The sequence below is a fragment of the Alosa sapidissima genome, chromosome 17 (genome assembly GCF_018492685.1).
Source record: "Alosa sapidissima isolate fAloSap1 chromosome 17, fAloSap1.pri, whole genome shotgun sequence".
NCBI classification, from domain to species: Eukaryota; Metazoa; Chordata; class Actinopteri; order Clupeiformes; family Clupeidae; genus Alosa; species Alosa sapidissima.
In genome coordinates, this window is record NC_055973.1 from 484,862 (window position 1) to 509,506 (window position 24,645).

Below are 24,645 nucleotides of genomic sequence, written 5' to 3' on the forward strand. Positions count from 1 at the left end.
GTATGTATAAGTCAGCTACTGTGGCCTTTGAATGTTTTGAAGTGATCTCGTTTTCTGATCTGTCTGACACATAGGCGTAGCCACGGGCGGGCCTGAATGGGCCTAGGGCCGCCCACTTGTCAATCTTGCCTGTCCAATTAAAGGGCTTTCTTTTGCTCAAGTTCACCATCTAAAAAAGACTCGCAAGTCAGCACTCCAATGAGAGCTCAAGAATCAGTCCAATTGCGAACAGCCAGCAGTTCCGTTAAAATGTTTCTGCGTAATTGTCAGCTGTGATGAAATGCGTTCATATTCAACTTTTTATGTCATAAACGTAGCATGCCTATGAAAAAGCTTTGCAGTGGGATTGTCCAATGGTCAATCTGTTGACCAGATGATCTGATGAAACCTATATAGCGTGACAGAGCAGAAGTGGAGCTTTCCAATGAGACTACGCACTTGTCTGTACGATCAAGTATGAAAATAAAAAAAATCATGAAATTAAATCAAATTGCATCATATTTACAGTCTCGTTCACCTGCACACCTACTCTCGTTTGAATTACTCGGGAACCCGTGCTCGCATAGATATGGCAAGCATATCAGATGAAAGAGGAGACATAGGGCTATCCATTAGTACCAAGTATATCAATCGTTCTGGGTTATAAAAACAGACGAAGTGACTGCAAAATAATGTAATGTACAAAAACCAACCCTGCACACCCATTACTCGTTTGAATTACTCGAGAACCTGTGATCGGATAGATATGCCATGCATGTCAGATGATAGAGGAGACATAGAGCTATCATTTGATACCATTTGATACATCCTTCTGGGTTATAAAACAGACGAAGTGACAGCAAAATAATAACTTCATATAGCTTGACTTAGGCTACCCCACGTTTTTTGTGGCAAAGCATGTTTATAATCTAACGCTATCATGTGTTTCTCTATGACAAAGTATTTTCATAATCCGGTTTTGAGATCCTAGCAAATTCCTGCATGCCATCCAATTCAAGGCTCACATTGCATCCCAATTTGTTTGACAAAGAAACACCTTTTTTGCCTTTACTTTGTTTATGGCAATGCAGTAAAAAGTTGTCCAATATGGTCAATCTATTGTCTCAATTGTGTTTCATGTGAGGCGCCGAAGCTACATTCATGCATTGTTTTGCTGTGGTTGAAAATGTTTCTGCGTAATTTGTCAGCTGTGATCAAATGTGTTCAATAACTTCCACTTTTATGTCATAAATACAACATGCCTATGATTAATGTTTGTATGGTGTATCTAATCTAGGCCTCTCTTATGTTCAATCAAATTGGCTTTGCCCACCTGTTTTTTTCTGTGCCCACCCATTTGAACATTTCTGGCTACGCCACTGGTCTGACATTGCCTCACATATGAAATGTTCTACAGTATCTCTGCAAATGATGTAATTCCTTCCTGTTTTTTCAAGGAAATCTTTGATACATTCGGCTTTGATTTTCTGGCTATTATAAATTCCAGCCTAGCTAATGGCATAGATCCTGATTGTTTCGAACAAGCTATAGTCCAACCTCTTTTAAAGAAACATAACTTAGAGGTGAAGGTTTTAAGTAACTATCGGCCTATATCAACCATTTTTATAACATACCATTTTTAAGCAAAGTTAAAGAAATAAAAATTAAAATAGAAAAAGTAATTTCACTTTAACTCTTAAAAATCTTCGCACTCTTAAAAATCTAATCTATACATGACAACAATATCTATGAGACTTTTCAATCGAGTTTCAGGGCAGAGCACTAGAGCCTGCTCTGCTGAAAGTGACCATTGACCTGTTATTGAATGCTGACTGGAAATTGTTCTGTTTTAATTTTGCTAGACTTACAGTAAGTGTCGCTTTTGATATGGTGGACCATGATATACTGTACTCATTGAGCATCTGGAGAATTGTGCAGAAATAGAGTGGTAGCCACCCGGAAACTTTTTAGCGTTTTAGCATTGGAATGCTTCCTGGTTCGTAAGAAAAAATCTCTATGTGAAAAATGAATGGAGCTTTTGGTAATACGGTTCAAATTAGGTCTGAGCGAAGCAACGGCCGCCACAAACCTCTGCGTTCAGTTTGATGAGTTAAAATGTATTTACTATTTGGGGTTTTGTCACAAACTGTAGTCTTGTTTTGTAAAAATGAAGATGTTGCTACCAAAATGCTCCAGCAAATTAAGTGGACCACAACGTACTGCTTTGCCTGGTGCAACCAGCAGGACGGTTGAGAGGTAATGGCCCTTTCCTTTTGTATCATAAAATCCCCTGCCGAGTTGGAAAGTGTAAATTACCCAGCTTTCTTGTGGCATTTCACACAGGCATGGCCCTTTCCTTTTGTATCATAAAATCCCCTGCCCGAGTTGGAAAGTGTAAATTACCCAGCTTTCTTGTGGCATTTCACACAGGCATGCCCAACGTTCTTGAGGGTACCCCGAGGTGGTCGCACGACCATACGACAAACATGGCTGTGCCCATAGTTGAGATGAGATGACATGTATTTTTTTGCATTTGTACTGTGTTGGTCATTGTAATGTCGATGCAATGCTCTTACGCACTAGATTACATTGCTGCTTCAATCCGGTCACCAATTCACGCAACATCACTTGTTGAAATTGAAATAGGTGAGTTACTTACATTTTTTATTATCTAACTTTACTTTATTAAAGTTTTTATTATTAATTCGTATTGACCATATCCAACAAGGGAGAGTGAGGGATGTGTTCTCATGTTCTAGACCAATGTCCAGCACTAACGAGACAGCTCCTGCCCTGGTGGCATCCATGTTCTTCCCAAAAAGACTACAAACACCAGCGTTTGCGCTAGCAACTCATTCGTACATGTCGCACGGGTGGGCGTACGAGGATTTACGATACAAAAGGAAAGGGACATAACTTTACATTACAGTCACAGTACCTAAAATGATTGTGGCTGCCAAACCCTTTTGTAGTTGACATGTTAACTTTATTTAACAGCGCGATTGTTGTGAAAAAAGTTATTATCCTTGCTCGGTAAAGCTAACTATGGTTAGCTACTGCTTGCCTTGTGAGCAGGGGTGGGTAGAGTACTGAAAATCTATACTCAAGTAAAAGTACAATTACTCCCTGCAAAAGTAAAAGTAAATATTACCATCTAAGAAATCTATTCAAGTAAAAGTAAAAAAGAAGTTTATTAATACTGCCCTACAAAGCCAAAAGGCAGTAATTGCATTTTTGGGATATTAAAGACTTCCTTTATCATGTGGATAAATATCTATACTCAATTTGACTGTTTTTTAAAAAATATACCATACAAGCAACCATGGCAGAGAGCCACAACTGCAGTTACTGTTCTTTGGCTTTGTTCTTTGACGTACAAGTACAGTTACCATACTCTTTGGTAGCAAATATTGATTATATGTCAGTTACTGCCTTTTGCCTTTGCACGACTCCTTATTTTTAGTACATAATACAAAGGCAGAGTACAGCATCTGACAAATAAGGGTCAAAGGTCAACTTTGAGCACAAGTTTTTTTTATATACACATATTTCTTCATCAGGGCAACAATTTACCAGATTTTCATTACTCTACCTATAATACATTTGTGTAGACAAAACAAAAAACTTTAAAGTCATTTTTCTCAGTTTGACACTCTGGTCAGTTACTGCCTTTTGCCTTTGTAGGGCAGAATAAATTACTTAAGTAACAACAAGTTTTTTTTTTTTTTTACATTTTTATATTTTTGATGGCCCTTTAAAAGTAGGCCTATCCTTTACGCCTATTTGCATTTCTCCTTCTTTAACTATATTATGGGCAGACCTATACATAGGCTACATATAGCCTAGGCATATCCACTTGGACAGAGCGACAGAGTAAGCTAGCTGTTTTCTCAGCCGACCGTCTTTGTCATGTCCTGCAACATTGAGGCTACATAAACAAATGCTTTTTCTAACTTGTGTGCTCGATTTTCAGTGCATTTACTTTGTCAAGTCAAGTCAGTTGTATTTTTATAGCACATTTAACATGCACAGAGTGCAACCCAAAGCGCTCCACAAACAAGACACATAACAAAAAGACAAAAGATGCCGGATGGAGCGGCGTAGTCGCCAGCGTACCCGTGACACCGTTAGGCACATTAGGCAGTCCATCGCAAGCGAAGATGACAATGCCTCTAATTGGGGAAGGGGAGGGGGGAAAGGGGGGTGGCTATCGTTTCTGTCTGAGGTGCCACTGTGTGTGGCTGTAGAGTCCTTTTCTGGATCTGCATATCTTGCCGTGTGGCATGTGAAGACTGAGTCAAAAGATTGAGGCAGTTGATCTATTACAGCAGGAAGGTGTCGTTGCTGCTGCCGCTCAGTCCATTTTTGCGTCCATTTTTGCGTCCGTTTCTCCTCTAAATGCTTGACCCCATCATTGCACAGAGAGCGCCAGCAGTGGAAGTCCATTGCATTGACCTCAAGGAGTTCAGGCTTGATGTTACATTTATTCAGAGGTTCTTTTAATTGGTCCGTATAGCGCCGTTTTTGCCCACCAGGTCTTCTGCTAGCTGCAGGCAGTTGTCCATAGAGGACCTGGCGAGGTAGCCTGTGTGCAGAGCTTCGGATTACGTGTCCCAAAAAAGTAAAAAGAAAGAAAAATCAATTAATTAAATTTCAAAAGAAAAAAAATCATGTTAAATTAGTCCAATTTCCAAAATGGCTGAAAATGTCCAAGGGCAATGATGACCCACGTGAAAACTGTGCACAGCTGTGTCTTCACAACTGATGCAACGCCAACAAAGTTCTTTATAACTGACCAACCCAGGAGAATTCACTGGCAGTCTGGAGAGCACTGAAGAACAAGACAGTCCAAAGTCGTGATGGGCGACCCTGCCGATTATCAGCTCGGTGGTTCTAGACAGCGACAGTTTGTTGTTTCATGGTTATTGACGCTGTCATCAGAGTTCCTTAGCACTCAATTCAGACTCCAGGCACCTAACGGTAGATGCTAGGATGGCAGCTCACACGTCAGCCACAGCTCGGTGGTCGTGGCAGCTGCAGATCTCTCGCAGATTAACGTTAGGCCCTTGCCCTGAGCAATCCCTCTGTCTAGACATTAGATGTGCAGCGTCACAGATGGATGAGGGACACAAGGCAGCTAGCCAATGCACTCATCAGCCCAATGGAACGTATCCGTTAACGTTAACTTGACATTGTTGACGGTGTCAGCCGAGTTTGTTAATCAGAAAAAAATGACTAAGAATAACACAAAAACGATCGAAAATAACATAAATAAAGAGTGATTACATTTAACTAGAAAAATAAATACAAAAAATTAACAGAACATTACATAAAATTACAAACATTACATAAAAACAAACAAAAACATGATGCCAGACGGAGCGGCGTGTCTCGCCAGCGTCCCCGTAACCTAGCAACCTTTTGCTAGTAAATTAATTTGTAGGCCTACTTTCCTTGTCCAATGTGATTGTTGAACGATGCTGGCCAGAAATGAATATAGGCCAAAGTTTCCGTGTCATGTCCAGTGTTGCCAGATGTACGATAATTATCATATTTGTATGATAATTTTGACCTCTGTACAATGTACAATCAATAATGAAAAAAATCCCATAATGTAGGATAATTTCACAATTTGAACAATCGTTCGTCCAAACACACATCCTACCGCTTCTCTCTGACCCTGAATCATTTCGCAGGCTCGTCTGCCTGCACGCAAGCACGTATATACACACACACACACACTCACACAGGCACCACACGGTGTCGCCCGCACGTCAACACTACACTACAGTTTGTGGATTTTTTTCTCTCTGTATCATAGTTTAATTATGGTCTAGTTCAAAATGTGGACTGTCGGCATATCTTTTACACTTTGGCAAAAAAAAAAAAGTTAAGTAGCCAGACTTCCTCCAGTTAGTGTGAGCGTATACATGGATTTCTATGCAACGTCACAAAAACATGCGTGCGCAACCAAGAGGCAGAAAGCACCATAGAACAGCATAGAGCAATGCAAAAGAGCAAAAGAATAAAATTAGTTTTTGTGCGGAAAACTGCACCAATTCGAAATCACGATTAGAGAATGTTAAATATGTTCAATTTCCCTAACAGAATGCATGTCTTCGCCAAAAATGACAAAATACGATGTTATACATGTATTAATAATGCAAATGAATGGCAAACTTTGAAATATAGTCTGAAATGAGATGTTATTATCATTGAGACAACAGGGGTATACAATAAAATCCGATTGTAGCTTACAGCAGCCGACTATTTAGGTTAAGTTTATAACATTGTGGACGGCCACCAAGCGTCTTCTGCCTCACGGCTGCGCGCGCATCTAGTTTTGTTGGTAAACGGGAAACCTGTGTATTACACAGCTTGTTTAAATTGGCTGTAAAATTTGGAAAATAGCTATATTTTATGCGTTTGGTTCGTGTACGATAATTTGTCTCAAAAAACGATAATTTTGAGGTTTTGGTATGATACTTCGACATTTCTAATCTGGTCATGTCATACACTGGTCATGTCATACCTCTCATCTCGTTGCTACTCTGTCTCACCAGAAGATGCAGCAGCTGGCAGGATGTCATGAGCTGTTAGGTACAGTACCCTCCAGAATTATTGGCACCTCTGCTAAAGTTGAATTTCCCCTGGGGATCAATAAAGTATCTATCTATCTATCTAAAAACCAGTATAAAACATAATCTGTTGGTGATTTATTGTAATCTCACAATGAAAAAAATTAGGAAAAATATTTAAATTTAGTGTATTCTCTTGTCTTTCCGATGTTGAAAAATGACTGGAGGATTTAGCCTCTGTGTGACTTTATTTTAATACCATAGTGAAAAAGAAAGTCATGAACTACAGTGGGCATCGCTTTCAAATGGCCACTTCAGTCACGCATTACGAGGCGTGAAGCTGCGTTAAGCTTTACTACCACTTTCAGCCACTGTGCGTCGCTCTGCCACTGTACATCGCTCTGCCTGCTGCCCCTTCTGAAAAAGCTCGATTTACCTCGATTTAGGCTACTTGGGTATGGCTTAAGGCTTGACTACACGGTGGTAACGAAAATCGAAATTTGCTGTCTACATTATTGTCAGTGTTGGGGTAACGCAACTACGCAAATCAAAACAGTGGTGTGATAATTGAGCCAGTAGAGAAATAACTGTTCAGAATTAATCTGTAGCCTTGGGTAGGCTTCTGCGACGTTTTTAACAGGCTACGCTATAGATGCTTAGACAACTATGACCCACGTTTTGGTTTCGTAAATTAATTTGCCCTACTTCTTGACTGCAATGTAGTCAATTGACTGCTTGACATGTCATTTTTATTTTTCTGTACAATAAACAAATACATCATATTATGCCGCAGAATTACATTCATATTTGGAACTTACATAGTCCAATGCATCGTTCCACTACCTTAGTGTTTCCCAAAACCATAGTAGCAACGAACGTTTGCAACCACTATCGTAAAGTTGTGTAGTTACAACTACACCTCTCGACCTGTGGTAGAATGCTAGTAGAAGCATAGTTCCAGGGATCTTCATGTCAAAGACGTCACTGACGCCAGTTATTTGTTTGCAAATGAATAATTATAAATATATTTAGGCAGAAAATACATAAATTAAAAGTCAATTTGCAGCCATGTGCACGTAAGTAAAAGTCACACACCTGCAGATAATAATAAGGTGGTGCGCACTTTTTGACGAGTCAGCTGAGAATATGTAGCCTTTGATTTTCATGGAGGGAGGGGGGGGGGGGTCCTTGTTAGTTTACGCAAACCAAGCCAAGAAGGCTGATTCTGATTTTGATAATATGATCTGCACAAAAGATAAACTTAGGTAAACAACGATGTCAATATTGTTGTCAAAATCTTAACCCAGATTCAAACTCTTGGACAGGGGACTGGTAACTGCTGTGCTGTCATCTGCTGGCCTTAACGCAATGCAACAAGTTGTTTTAGGTGGTTTGAAGTCGCTTTTCATACGCCATGAGCGCTCGGCTACATTACAGCCACTCGGACAAAAGACGTAAAAAAATATATGTTTTTAAAACTAGCATTAAACTGGATTCGATCCCGCAAAAGCAACACACGCGTGACTCTCTCCATCCTGATTCCCTACTCTTTGAGCCAACTAATATGTTACACGAATCAATTAACTATTGTAGGCTACCATTAATTAATAACGTAGGCAACACCCAGGTAACATGTTGTCCAGGCTATCTGAAACAAGGGGTTGCCTCTCATCTACAACAACTGGTTACCTTGGGCTGCTACAGTCGTCAGTGCACTGTGCACAGTAGGCCTATGCTACTCTTTGTGGTTGATCAACTAAAAATAAAAGATGTATTTGGTGATGACGTTATTGTAGGCCTAGTAGACCTAAATTCTGAGAAATTTAATGGTACGTGAAACGATCTACATAGCGCACCAGACCGCAATGTCTTCAAGGGTTGAATGAAGGGAGTTTGCAAAAATTTGTGTATTTTTCAAGTCAATAAACATTCTTAATTTTCGAATGTCTGACTTTTAAAAACCATAGGCCTGGTAGTCGCTCAGACAAGGAGTTATAAGATAAAGGCAATACCATTTGTGTCACCTAATGCAGTTCAGTGAATTAGCAAGATACCATCAGAAGCCAACAATCATAAAGCACTGTGCGCGCGCGCGCGCGCTCTCTCTCCCCTGCGCATGAAGCTGTCTGCGTGTTGTAGGTTAGATTTGCGTGAGTTCTTTCTATCTGCTTTACTTTTGTGAGTTGCAACCACCTAGGCTATGTTATAGACGTTCTATGAGGTACCAGTGTTTAGCTGTGTCACAAAACAATAAGCTTTGTCAGACTACTTTTAAAATGATATTCAGGGCTATATACATTTTAAACATTCGGGGCTGAAGACCCGACAAAGCCTTGCGTTAATTCTTCAGGTGGGAAGTGTCAGGAATTTTCATACGAGAGACGCTCTCATTAGTGGTTAGTATATGGAGTAGTATGGAATTGACAGCAACATATCCAGTCACATTATGAGAGATGCTGAATTTAACATAAACTGCGATGTTTGATTTTAAAATAATGTAAATTTAGCCGGGACTGTAAGCTGGCACACGTGGGTGCTCGATGTTTTCAGTGGAGAGAGACGGAGCATCCACGGTATCGGCGCCTATGACAAGCGTATCTCGCGGTTGCATCCATTACAAACAAACATGCAATGTGAACGTCTGGGATTGGGGAGAGCACTAAATGCTCTTCTAAGCACGAAGTCAAGCCTTTAAATGAAAAACACTCTTTAATAATCAAAAAAATAAACGCTAATGAAGTAAACTTGTGACCATCAAAAATCGTTTATCGCCTATAACTCCGTGATAACAGGACGTAACAGGAAGGCATTTGGCTGAGCAACGGAGGTTAATATGCTCTATATTTTGTCCAAATGATGTCTGTCTATCATCGTTGCACTCGGAGAAAACCAGAATGTTTAATTTGTCCTGCGTTTCTTCTACGGCTGCAAACGGGATTCACTCGCCGTTAATCAAATATTTCTTTATTAGGGCAGGGCAGGCATATTTCTGGCTATTAAATTATTTCTAAACCAGTCTGCTAAAGTCTGTATTGAAGTCTGTGTAGGGTTTTCCAGCTCCATTTCTATTTACGAGACACCTTGCTCACTTAAGACCTCTGCCGGTTGTTGCAGCATCACTGGAAAAATACAAATTAAAGTCGCGTGATGCCGCGTGATCCCGCGCGCGGACCGTGAGGGAAGCTGGCGAAGTCGAAGCACTGCACACTGTACTTCTGAAAGTTCACAGACACTGATTAACTTAAATAAATTGAAATTAGATAGGAAAATGCTTCTGTTAGGTTTGGTATAAGATTTTTCAGGGGTGCCAATAATTGGGAGCAATGTGCTTTAGTTAAAAGTGTTTATTTCTTCATGAGATTTTCCTTTGCTTCCCTTCAAGGTTGGATTTTTCCTATTTTTTTTCATTGTAAGATTACAATACATCACCAACAGATTGTTTTTTTATGCCAGTTTTTAGTCAACTTTAGCAGAGGTGGAGGGTACTGTATAAAGAACATCTACTTCCGTGGTGTAGTAGGCTACAACGTGATTGATTCTACATACTGTACCGGTAAGCCAGTCATTACTTTTATAATCGCGGGGAAATGTAGCAATGCATTCTGAAGCCCATGCCATTGTACACCAAGGGAGACGTGCACCTTTATCCCTCGAGATCTTTCTCCTCCAATAATAAACTTGTACTCGTAACGAAAGGCAAATGAAAATGTAGCGGAGTAAAGAGTAGATTACTGGCTCAAAAATGTACTTGAGTAAAAGTAGAAGTACCGTTTTGAAAAAATAATATTATGAAAAAAAAACAGTTTTACTCATGTGCATTACTTGTAGCGCGTTACTACCCACCCCTGCTTGTGACACACAGCTAGGACAGTGCGGGAGACAGTTTGTAGTTTAATGTTTTTTGATGGTAGCAGAGGCATAGCAACAATCATATTTTAGAGGTATAACAGATCTAAAGTCCTCATGGACAGGCGCGTAGCAAGCGTAGGGGATGTGGGTGTTATAATGTACACACTTTTGCTGGAACAGACACAAATTCACGGACGGGCATTACACCTTTCCAGGGGGGGCACGAGAACGGTAGTTTAAGCTTACACTTGACAAAACATTCTAGTATGAAAATGTAGATGCAATTGCTGTAAAATGGTGCAGCTCCTTTAAGAGAACCCCGTGCGCAGGGATGGAGAGAGAGAAAGTGAGAGGGGATATGTGCTACTGAGATGCGTGTGGGAAAAGTAGACGTGCTGTTAAGACTGGAGCTAGTCATATTCAAAATAATGCAAAAATAAATCCGCAGATAAAACCAAAATCCTTGTTCATTTGCTAACCACTTTCAGATAGTGTTAGGGTGTTAGCCCCGAAGTTACGGATAACATCGGCCCTGGAGTGGTAACAAGCTCCCATGTTCTTCGACTAGGTCAGAAGAAAAAACAGTAAAGGTTAACGCTATCAAACAAACCCAGAAACTACTAGGCCTACTAATACTAACTACGATATGAGATATAGTCTACCTGCGAGCCGATAAGCCATATTTGTCATCGGATGACAGGGGTTAGTGCAGAAGTGAAGTATGCGTCACGTAACCTCCTCTCCATTTAGGTGATGGACTTGCCTAATGTTCCTTATTGGTTAGCTACGGAATAATACAGATTTTACAAGTTTTATTTGCTACTTGCTAGATTGACAAACGTATAATATAGGCCTACATTTAATACGTGTTCAAAATCAATCTATGGGATTGGGGTTGGTTGGTGTAGCCAAGCTCGTCCAGGGCGGGCACAGATGACTTCCAGGACGGGCCTGGCCCCCCAAAGCCCCCCCATGACGCCGGGACTGCTCACAATGTAATGTAATCACAAATGACAGGAAGTAAGATTATTGGGATAAACACATTTTCCCTATTCCCAGCAGGCCTTGTTACTTTGTAAAAATGGACAATAAATAAAGAAACTGAATAAGTTGCAGGTATTTTTTTTATTTCTAACTCATATTGTAGCCTATGTTGTAACATCTGAACGTCAACACAATGCAAAATATAAGGTCACCATGACTAATAGTTACGGCTGAGGGTGAGAAAAAAAAAATTGATATCCGAAAACTGCCAACGTGATCGCAGCTTATTTACAACATTGTGCGATGAGCCCGAGTACTGATGGAAGGGGGCCCATTTCGGGAGTGTGGAAGTGGGCCCCCCTTCGCCCACTTCGCCTTTCGCCCACTTCCACGGTAGCTACGCCCCTGGTACTCAGAATGGCAAACCCCATAGACTGTCATGCTAAAATATTAATCTACGACTATGACCACTCCAGTACTGCCGGCTTTGCACTGGCTTTCTTTTTAAATACAGAATCCAGTATGAAATGGCATTGACTGTTTTTAAAGCATTAATAGTCATGCTCCAGGTTATGTAACAACATTTTTAACCCTATACACCCCATCAAGACCACTAAGATCTGCATCCCAAGCACGCCTGAACATACCACATTCCCGTCTTGACACAGAAAGGTGACTGCGCCTTTAGTATCCACTGGAACAGTGGCCTCAACTGACCTCAAATCAGCATCATCTGTGACAGCTTACTAAAGATAAAATAAAATAAAACTCCTAACTAAAAACCCAACTTTACAGACTTGCATTCAACAGTCATTGAGCCAGTGGATGGAGATCCTATTGTCTTTAGTTTGTTTCTGTCTGGAGGTACTTTTTGTTTTAATTCATGTCTAGAGGTGTCAAGTCAAGTCAGTTTTATTTAGTATAGCACATTTAACATGCACAGAGTGCAACCTAAAGCATTCCACATACAAGACATTGACACAAAACAAAAGACAATAAGACAAAAGATACCGGGCGGGGCGGCGTAGTCGCCAGTGTACCGGTGACACCAAGACATGACAAATACATTTAGTTGTAGTTGGTGTTGGAATCTTTTAAAGTCTGTCTTTTATTTTATTGTCAAGCACTTTGGAAGGAAATGTGCTTTATAAATAAAATGTAAACAAAATACAACAGCAAATCAAAAATCACAACAGCAAATTAAAAAATCACAACAGGAAATCACAAAACACAATTATAAATAGGGAAACACAATGGCAAATCACAAAACACAACATCAAATCAAGAATCAATGGTAGATCTCTATAGAGGACCAAAAATGACTTTAATTAGTATAAATAATAAATACATGCAGAAATAAATAAATGGATCTGTGTAGCTTGGTCATTAAAACCGGAAACTAATTTAATTTATTTATTCTTCATTTATTGTAGTGCATGCAAAGCAATGTAAAGTTTTTCAGTACTTCTACTTTTTTATACATTATTATTCTTCCAGCCTATAATTATGTAACAATTATGTAATGATATAATTATGTAACAATGCACTGTATTGTTCTTCTGTGGCTTCTTACTTTTACAGTTGTATGAAAATGCACTTTACTGTTATCACTACCCTTCTTATGCTACTTATTCTTCCGCTGACCAATTTTCTGTGTTTAATTACAGTGCAAGAAAATCACTGTACTGATATCTCTGGGCTTCTTCTTATTACAGTGCATGAAAGTACTGGTATCCAAAGTCTTCTTGTTTTTCTTATTATTATTACAGTGCATAAAAATGCCCTGTTCTGTTGTCTGAAGTCTTCTTATTGCATTGGATAAAAATGCAATGGATCCATGTGCATGTTCTTCTTGTTCCGACCAAAATAAAGATTTAATACAACTGAAACCGAACCATTTGAATTCATTCAAATACCCTACAGAGGTCTTGTTACAGATAGTGTTCTATGTATTTTTCATATTTGTGAACTTTATACTTTTTGAAATATTTACAACTAGATTTTTACAAAATATGACCGCCGCCCAGTCCAGCACATTTTTTCCACAAAAATAAATCTCGCTGAAAGGCATATTTGATTCTATCACTAAATTGCATTGTGCACACTCAATTCTCACTGGTATCTGCTAGACAACAAGTACCAAAACATGATTAGTTCATAGATTTCACATGTAAAATTCATTTTATACAACCCCACCCCCATCTTGCCTGTTCATAATTCTGAGAAATTCTGAATTGTGTGCATGTGCATGTACATGTTTATGTTCATGTGTGTGTGTGTGTGTGTGTGTGTGTGTGTGTGTGTGTGTGTGTGTGTGTGTGTGTGTGTGTGTGTGTGTGTGTGTGTGTGTGTGTGCGTGTGTGTGTGCATGTGTGTTTGCCGGTTTATGTGCCTGTGTGTGTGCATGTGCATGCATGCGTATATATGTCTACTGTGTGAGTATGTGTCATACGTAGGATTACTGTGAATGTATGTCTGTGCGTGTGTATCTGTTACATGTGTGCATATGGAATGGGTTTACATGACCCCTGGAGGCAAACATACGCAAAAAATTGGTCATCCTAGGCCCTATGGTTCTCAGAAAACTGTGTCTGCCCTACCCTCCTTTCGGGGAGTCCAGTCCAGCGGGGGGGCTACAGATCAAAACTAAAAGCGATGGTTCCATGCTACAGTATCCATGTGGGGTTACATGCCCACCAAGTTTCGTGTACCCCGGTCTTTCAGTGTCCCGGGAATCCTTGTTTGTGTATTCACAGAAAACTGTCTCTGGCCACCTACAGGCCAGTTGGTGTATAGTAACATAAATTAATTTATTGTGTGGCCCCCCATGAACGGAATTCCACGAAACTTGGCGTGCATTCAGAGGGTGTCATAATGATCCTACACTTCCAATTTCGTGCAGTTTTGACTATGTTAGGTCACAGATACCTGCGATTACAACACCTCATTTTTACTTTTTTGTGTTTAACTAGGTGGCGCTATACATGAAATGAGTGGTTATGGAATGGGTTGACATGGCCCTTTGAGATCAACATACAAAAAAAATGGTCTTCCTAAACCCTACGGTTCTCGAGATATTCACAGAAAACTGTGTCCCTCCTTTCGGGGGGGTCCAGTCCAGCAGGGGGGGCTACAGATCAAAACGAAAAAAGGAGGTTCCATGCTATCCATGTGGGGTTACATGCCCACCAAGTTTCGTGTACCCCGGTCTTACAGTGTCCCGGGAATCCTTGATGGAAATTTGGACATGCGAAAAAGAAAAGAAAAGAAAAAAAAAAAACCTATATGGGCGGCGGTCATAATAAAAGAGCGAACAGACTCTCATAGAGATAACATTGAGACCAGTATGGCGGCAATGGTGCATTGTGTTCTGGTTTAGGGTTTGAGTCATTTATGGTGTCAAACATTATGTTATGTATGAAATGCAAACTAGCTAGTTAACCCTTAGAACCCTAAGCTGTTTTTAGGGCATTTTCACTACCTTTATTCATAATGATTTATTCTGGTCATTGTAAGTGCCACACACACATATTATATATTGTTTTTTTCAGCAGAGACTAGGCTATTTAGATCTGCCAGATCTATCCAGATCATGTCATGTATTAGTACTAGCATTGATTTTATTTAGATTTTTAAACAATTAAAATATAAAAAGTGTATTATAAAAATTCTTATATTTTGACATGTATCTCACACACATTTCATGTGTGTGTAGGGCAGACTGTCCTGAATCGGGCAATGTAATTGCCATGTTGCTGTGATACTCTGGGGCTGAGCAATTTACAGAAATATATGGTGTGTGATTTACGGAAATAAATGCCATTTTTTTATTTAGTGATGAAAAATGACCTTTCTGCGCTCCATATCTGTGACACGAACTGATCTGACCTGACTTGACCCAAGTTTGCGTGTTAGCATGTGTGGTGTGCACTCATAATGATACTCAACTTTTTACTGCACTGCCATGAACAAAGTAAAGGCAAAAAAGGTGTTTCTGTGTTGAACAAATTGGGATGCAATGTGAGCCTTGAATTGGATGCCATGCAGGAATTTGCTAGGATCTCAAAACCGAATTATGAACATGCTTTGCCATAGAGAAACACACGATAGCGTTGGATTATAAACATGCTTTGCCACAAAAAAACAGACAAAAACGTGGGGTAAGTCCAGCTATATGAAGTTATTATTTTGCTGTCACTTCGACTGTTTTATAACCCAGAAGGATGTACTTTGTATCAAATGATAGCTCTGTGTCTCCTCTTTCATCTGACATATGTGGCATATCTATCCGATCACGGGTCCGCGAGTAATTCAAACGAGAGTAATGGGTGTGCAGCGTTGGTTTGTGTACATGACGTTAATATTTTGCAGTCACTTCGTCTGTTTTTATAAGCCAGAAGGATCGATATGCTTGCCATATCTATGCGATCACGGGTTCGCGAGTAATTCAAACGAGAGTAATGGGTGCGCAGGTGAACCCAGAGAAGTATAGACTGTAAATATGATGCAATTTGATTTAATTTCATATTTTTTTTTAATTTTCATACTTGATCGTACAGACAAGTGCGTAGTCTCTTTGGAAAGCCCCACTTCTTCTCTGTCATGCAATAAAGGTTTCATCTCGCTGCGATGAACAGTCACTGAGCAATGTAACAGAGAAGAAAGGGTGTGTTTTTTGACGCACTTTGCGTCAATCGGGTTCTAAGGGTTAAAGTGTCAGCAGCTATACTACCAACTAACTACCCTATGTATCATTTTCATTATTTCCGCCAAAATAGGCTACACTTTTATCGGGTAGCTGTTTATTCTTATGTAGCCTACTGTAAGTAAACACTATCACAGTAGGCTGCTATCATAGTTAGTGACTATGCTGTTTGGAAACGGACCCCATACGACCAAAGTCTTGATAAAACACACTACAGAAGTTGAGGTATAATGTTTGTGTTGTCAACATAGCCTACAGAGTATGCTTACAGCTGCTCAACTAGGCTCCAATAAAGAGCCAATGAAACTGATTTGATCCTGTATCAACTGCCATCTGCTCAACTAGGCCTCATTTCTCCCTGTGTATCTCTCCATTCAACAAGGATACAAGGCACTTTCCAAATTTCTCCAAATTTCCAAATTTCTCTCCATCCATCTACTTTAAACCATTCATCCATCCATCCATTAAACTGTCCACTTCAATACCTAGCAACCTCCATAGAAACCAAAACAATTACCCTAGCAACAGCCTAGCAACCATTACCATAATGTCAACCTAGCAACCGCCAGTGCAACCAACATGATTACCCTAGCAACCAGCATAGCAACCACTTTATTCAGCATATCAACCACCATATCTACCCTAGCAACAACTTAGCAACCATCTCAATTACCCTATCATCAACCTAGCAACCACCACCATAATGTCAACCTAGCAACCAACATGAATACCCTAGCAACTAGCATAGTTACTGCTTATAGCAACCACCATATCTAACCTAGCAGCAACCAAACAACCATCTCAATGACCCTAGCAACAACCTAGCAACCACCACCATAATGTCAAACTAGCAATGACCATAGCAACCAATATGATTACCCTAGCAACAATCATAGCAATTCCTTTATTTAGTATAGTAACCACCATGTCTTCTCTAGCAACAACCTAGTAACCATCTCAATTACCCTAGTAACAACCTAGCAACCATCCATATCTACCCTAGGAACAACTTAACAACCATCTAATTGACCCTAGCTACAACCTAGCAACCACAACCATAATGTCAACCTAGCGATCACCATAGCAACTATCGTGATTATCCTAGTAACCAGCATAGCAACCTCTGTATTTCACATAACAACCACCATATCTACCCTAGCAACACCCTAGCAACCATCTCAATTACCTTAGCAACAATCTAGCAACCATGTCCATAATGTCCTTCCATTATCTGTTTTAACTATAATATTTTACATACCATTTTTTGCGTTTTCATGCACTGGTCATTCCTTGGAATTGCATTTCTATTATTCCTCCAACCTGTTTTTCTGCGTCTAATTCAGCCCGAACCGTTTAAAGGGATACGCCACCATTTGGGGAAATACGCTCATTTTCCACCTCCCCTCGAGTTAATCCAGCCATTCTCTGAATCTGGCGATACCAATTTTAGCTCCAGCCTAGCATAGATCATTTAATCGGATTAGACCATTAGCATCTCGCCCGCTAGCATCACGCTTAAAAGTGAATAAGATTTCCGGTAATTTTCCTATTTAAATTTTTTTAAATCCTCTCAGATAACACATTATCACCAGTACCATTCTCGCCAGTTTCAGTCCCTTTCAGAATAGGCTGTTTCTGTTACTGGCCACGCCCCACTCCGGAACTGATTCCATGTTTCATTATGTCAATGGGCAGCATGGTCGAAAGCCAGGGAATAGGATACGATGACACAGCGATGGAGGATTCTCCACCAGAGAGCCTCCGATTGCCAGTGATAAAATGCAATATGTTATGAAGGAATAATAAAGAATGTCATTGCCTGTTCTGTTTAAATTTCCATATTAAAGTATCCTAATAGTCAAAAGTTTAGCCAAAACATCTGCTTAATACAATAACTTGCAGCATGTCCTCTTTCCTCAAGACCTACTCGTTCTAAACCTCGTCATCCATGGCTGACAAACAGTATATTCTCAGTACAAAAGGAACTTAGAGCTGCTGAGAGGAAATGGTGTAAATCCACAGATGGAAATGATCTTAGTAACTACTAGTCTTTGCTGTCATCCTTTTCATCCACTGTTACAGTACATTTGCATAAAAGGCATTCTATCAAAGCAAGATTGAGAGCGCCACTGACAGTAGAAAACTTTTTTCTACTTTCAAATCTCTTCTCAATCCTCCACCACCACCATCAACTACTTCACTGTCAGCAGATGACTTTGCAACATTTTTTCACTGAAAAAGTCGCTGAAATAAGTGCTCAGTTTGATGCACCTATAAGGAGGGCTTTGCCTTGTGTTAGTATGACAGCATCATTGGACTCTTTCTCTCCTCTTGATGATGAAGCAGTCTCAATTGCTTAAGCGAAGTCGTCTAACAACATGCCCATTGGATCCTGTCCCGTCCACTCTTCTACAGTCTATCTCACCCGCTGTTCTACCAGCAGTCACACATGTATTTAATGCTTCACTCAGTTCTGGAATAGTTCCTTATTCTTTTAAACAGGCTAGGGTTACACCTCTGCTAAAGAAAAGTACACTTAATCCAACTGAGGTGAACAACTACAGACCTGTCTCCCTTCTTCCTTTCTTGTTAAAAGTTTTGGAGAAAGTGGTCTTCAAGCAAGTTTGTGACTTTCTTCATCAGAATAATCTACTAGACCCTATGCAGTCTGGTTTCAAGAGTGGTCATTCTACTGAAACTGCTCTTCTGTCTGTGACTGAAGCATTAAAAGTAGCTAAGTCTTCTGCTCAGTCATCAGTATTAATTCCACTAGATTTATCTGCAGCCTTTGATACTGTTAACCATGACATTCTCCTTTCTATACTATCTGAACTGGGAATTTCTGGAAAAGCTCTTAACTGGTTTTAATCTTACCTTAAAGGGCGTTCTTTCAATGTGTCTTGGCAGGGACAGGTATCTAAGTCTCATGACCTCACCACAGGTGTGCCTCAGGGATCAGTATTAGGACCCTTGCTTTTCTCTATTTACACCACTTCCTTAGATGAGACCATTCGCTCCCAAGGATTTGACTATCACTGTTATGCAGACGACACTCAACATTTTCCTGTCTTTCCCACCTGATGACTGACTGGATCTGCTCCTAGTAATTTTAATTCAATAATCAAGCCTTACATCCCCAACGGCCCACTGCGGTCTTCTGATGAGCGTCTATTATGTCGACCAGTCATAAAAACTAGGTCTAATTCAAGACTCTATTCCTCAGTGGTTCCATATTGGTGGAATGAGTTGCCCAGTGCTCTCCATTCCTGTGGTAGTTTTGGGTCGTTTAAGAGGGGTCTAAAGACATTCCTATTCAACATGTGCTTAGTTGTTTAAGCGCTTATGTGTTATGGTTTGTATAATATTGTTTTATTTTCATTAGGATGTTAATTAATTTGACATTATTGTTTATTATTGATATTCTCCTTAATGTAGTCTTACCATGTCATTGTTTTTATATGATTGATTAAATGGACATCATTGTTTTATTATTGCCTTTCCCCCCATTTTTATTTTTATTATTTTTATTAGGCTATTGATTGAATTGATATTGTTGTTTATTATTACTATTCTCCTTATTATATTTGACCAACACTCTAATCTGTTCCCTGTTCAATTTTAAATATTATGTTGTTTTGTATATGTGTCTCTTTGGACAAAGGCGTCTGCCAAATCCATAACCATAACCATAACCATAACCATAACTACAGCAGAATCAGTTCATGTAGATGCCTGCTATTGATGTAACATAGCTTAACAATGGTGAATGATAATGGGTAAAACTTTATTTGGGTTGGTATAAGCCCAGTAGAGGTAATGTGGCCTATTCCAAAGTTTAAAAGCATTTGTGAGCAGACATAGCGTTAACTTTGAAATCAGTGGTCCAGCCTAACCAATCACCAGAAGTGTAAAAGTCCGGCTTCAGAAAGTAAAAGTCCTGCCACATATTTGCTCCTACCATTCATTAAACCAACTTATTCTGGCAAAACTCCTCAGCCAGGAGATGAGCTAATTAGTCAAATCACCTGTGTTAAATGTACATAGAACCAATACAGAAGAAGAGGTACAGAAGCCTGCGCTCCCGCACTACCAGACTCACCAACAGCTTCATACACCAAGCTGTAAGGATGCTGAACTCTCTCCCTCCTCTCCCCCCTCCACCCTCAGCTACATAACATCCTGGACATTGGACCCACAATGGCCGCCTGCACTACTCCACTTGCACACTTGTACACTTTACAACTTGTTGTTGTTGTCCTGAAAACACAACACTTCTGCTGCTCTTACATAACTTGCACCACTATGCCACTTTCTTTCTTACTTAGGTCAAACAGAACTACCCAAGCCTTTTATTGGCCTGACTTTGCACTAGTATTTTATTGACTGTCTATGCACAATTTCAACCAAATTTTGCTGCTCTTATTTTTTTCATTATTATATGTGCCCTTTTATTTACTTATTTACTTACTTTTTTGTTTACTTGAATGTTATGTTTGTCTGTGGACTTAAATGGTAAAATATGTCTTGTCTTCACCGTGGGATAGTGAGAAACGTAATTTCGATCTCTTTGTATGTCTGGAACATGTGAAGAAATCGACAATAAAGCTGACTTTGACTTTGACTTTGATACATGGTAGGACTTACTTTCTGAAGCCTGACTTTTACACCTCTGCCAATCACATTGATTAGGGATTTCTTACATTACTTCCCACTTCACCTAAACTTTGCAAAATGATTTGTTTTTTAGACTTGATTTAGATTTAGTGTTATTTAGTATAATTTGAATTTTAATACAAAGATTTCTTTATCTTCTACTGTCCTTATTGCTTTGTTGTGTTTTTTGTATTATATACTTTTAATTACTTTTTTCTGCTGTTAGTGAATGTTCTGTGTGATGTCTGTATGCTACTGAGACCTTGAATTTCCCCTTGGGGATCAATAAAGTATCTATCTATCTATCTATCTATCTATCTATCTATCTATATCTATCTATCTATCTATCTATCTATCTATCACATCAGCAGTCAGGTAACAATGTATGTAGACCTACTTTTGCTGTAAATAAATGTACATTCTTCTGACGACAATTTTTGATGTTTGCAGGCATTGTTACCAAGGTTTTGAGCCGATTCATGGAAAGAAAACAAAAACCAAATCAGAACTTTTTTTATGTTCTGGAACAGGAACATGTATTTGAAATGAAATAATGGTAACTGGTTAATAATGTAACCAGGAGGTAAATATTGTGCTGTGTACCTTATAATTGTTGATCTTAGACGTAATTAGGCCTAATTAATGTGTCTATCATGTAAACTAGAACTAAGGTTGTAAATTGCAAGCTAGCTAGCTCTATGTTCTATTTAGCTATTGTACAGTAGGCTGTTTAGTAGCCTAAAACATTTTTGTTGTTGTTTGAAAATAAACGGCCTTGGATAAACAACCAATGTCTTCACTACAGAAAAAGCCTAAATGTATAAAGTTTATGAGTATTAAAAAGGTCAGATTGGATACTCCAATGTGACATTAGCAAAGAGTATAGAGTAAAATATATAGGCCTATCAATAGGCTAGACATTTTTATGCCATCCGAATATGTCATGTCATAGTAAGTGACAACGGCTGCCTTGCTGTCCCGTTATACGGAATTAATAAACGAGGCAGAGGCAAAGAACTCCTCCACCATTAATAACCTGATCTACGTCATAGGTGTCCCATTATTCAGAATTATTACACGGCTCTTCAGAGTGCTGCAGAAAGTTCCATTCACATGAATGGGCCTTCCCAACGTTTGGGCCTATGTTAAATCTACATAAATCACCGGCAAAGCATTTAATCACCGCTGTCAATGGCAACGGGTTTTCTGCTTCTGATTAATGTCTTTCATATCACTACCCAAGGACTGGAACTTCATTCAAACGTGAAAGCAGACGGTTGATCAGCTGTGTTCTAAAGAATGTTTGATTCAAGTTCAGCAGCGTCTGTTGTTGCGAACTATTTGTTTCTCAGCAAATGCCACGATGAACGGTAACAAATAGGCTAGGTTATGTAGGCTAAAGTCATATCGTGGGGAGTTTATTATTTCGTTTTGGCAAGTAGCCGTATAATAAGCCGGATAATGTATAGAACGCCGGTCATTACTGTGAAAATAAGTCCCTTCAGGGCGGAACAAGACCCCACCGCTGCGCATCGGGGAGGCAAAAGGTTGACCAAAAAGAGAATTTATTTCTCAAAATTAGGGAACTTAAACAGAACTAAACTTAAGCAAACAAAGCACAAGATACCCTAACCACTGTCTCTCACACTGTGACAAAGGGCAAACTTAAATACTAGTGACCAAAACCATAATTAACACAAAGGGGAAATGGCTAAATCAATTAAGACTGTAAAATAATAAAACCATCTCAAAGAAACCCAAATAATTCTATGTGATTAAATAAACTATATTAAATGAAATAAATAAAGAAATACAAAATTATGTAATACAAAACAAGAGACAGAAAATCCCAAATCCAAACTAAACTTCCCCATGACTAAACTAGAAGGTGGACTTGGCTGGAGCGCTCTTAAGACAGTGGAACGTTTGGCTCCGTCTTGACAACCCAATGTTCCACCCGGAGACAACATCGCGACGCACCCGGCAAGTTGGCCATACTCGGTCCAGGAATGGTGCGGTCATGGTAAAGCAAACAAACATAAATTAATATAATGATACTTAATGAAAGTGATAACGTAAATAATACTTAACAGAACATAATCAACCAAATGCGTGCACTCATTTTAGTGACCATGTAATGCTAAGAATTTTAATAAAGTTTGAATGTGTAACGAAATCAAATGTGTCGGTTTTAACTGTTTTAACGTGGGCATGTTCGGATGTTTTTGTGATGTAGATGTTGAGATGTTATGTAGGATGTATGTAGTGTATGTATGCGTAATGCAATAATATAAATGTACAAACTTATGTAGAAACAAAAGAAACGTGAGTGAGTGCAACGAGGAGGGGTTACCGACAGGTAGGCTACTAGTGTGAGTGTGAGGATGCGGCTGCGTCCATCACATACTCCCCCCCTTCGGAAACCTCGCTACAGGACCGGGACAGCTGTGACGTTGGTCTTCCCCGGAATGTGGACAACAGTGAAGCAGTAGGGCTGCAGTGCAAGATACCATCTGGTGATCCGCCCATTGGTGTCCTTCATTCGCATCAACCACTGGAATCGATGGTCAGTCTCCAAGATGAATTGTCTCCCAAGGAGATAATACTTGAAGGAATCCAGGGCCCACTTTATCGCCAATGCCTCCTTCTCCACAGTCGAGTACCGGACCTCCCGCGGCACCAACTTGCGGCTGATGTAGGCTACAGGATGTCGGTCCTCTGGTGGCCCCTGCAGGAGAGCAGCTCCCAGACCCCTCTCAGATGCATCAGTCTGCAAGACAAAAGTCTGTTCAAAGTCAGGACTGCGCAGAACTGAGCTCTTACTCAGGGCCTGGCGGATGTCATTAAAAGCTGTTATGGCCTCCTCCGACCATTGGACTCGATTGGGACACCTTGCACCAACCCGGTCTGTGAGAGGAGCGGCCCTTGCAGAGAAGTGAGGTATAAACCTCTGATAGAACCCAGCCATGCCGATGAAGGACCTCAGCTGCTTCCTACTCTGGGGTAAAGGACAGTTTTCAATGGCGTGTATCTTCTGAAGCTGTGGCTTAACTGTACCGTTGCCAATGGTGAACCCCAGATACTCAGTCTCAGCCTGAGCAAAGACGCACTTCGAGGCATTGATGGTGAGATCTGCAGCTTGAAGACGACCCAGGACTTCTTTCAGATGTTCCCGATGCTCCCTCCAGGTGGCGCTATAGATGACTATATCATCTAAATAGGCAGAAGAGAAGTTAGACAACCCATACAGTACTTCATCCATCATTCTTTGAAATGAGGCTGGGGCCCCATGAAGCCCAAAGGGAGGACAGTAAAGTGGAAGAGACCCCAAGGTGTTCTAAAAGCAGTCAGCTCACAGGACTTCTGGGTGAGTGGTATTTGCCAATATCCCTTACAGAGATCAATAGTTGTTAAATACCTAGACGTTCTATAAGATCGTCGATCCTAGGGGTTGGATATGAATCAAACTTAGACACCAAATTCAAGTAGCGGAAATCAATGCAAAATCTCACACTACCATCCTTCTTTGGAACTAATACCACAGGGTGGCACCATTCACTCTGGGAACGCTCGATGATCCCGGCCGACAGCATGTTGTCCACTTCCTTCTTGAGGGCCCCAAGGAGTCGCTTTGGGGTCCTGTAACTTATGCGTCTTACAACTGCATCAGACTTCAAAACAATGTCATGTTCAACAAGGATGGTTCTACCCGGACTGTCAGAGAAGAGTAGAGGGGTGCACAAGTCTCTCACCTGGGACTGCTGTTCCTCAGAAAGATGCCCCAGATCTAAGGCCACAGGAGCAGACACAGGTAAGTACTGGTCATCCATTTCCTCTTCTTCCTTCTTCCTAATTCGTTTGATCAGCAGCACTTCCCTTCCTTCTGGTCTGGAGACC

At 40.1% G+C, this 24,645-nt stretch overlaps 1 protein-coding gene across 1 annotated transcript in view; it reads right to left on the reverse strand.

The window, feature by feature from the left end:
- si:dkey-12l12.1 overlaps positions 1-24,645 on the reverse strand; it is a 72,024-nt gene that overhangs the window by 26,789 nt on the left and 20,590 nt on the right. The gene's annotated exons all lie outside the window — the stretch shown is intronic.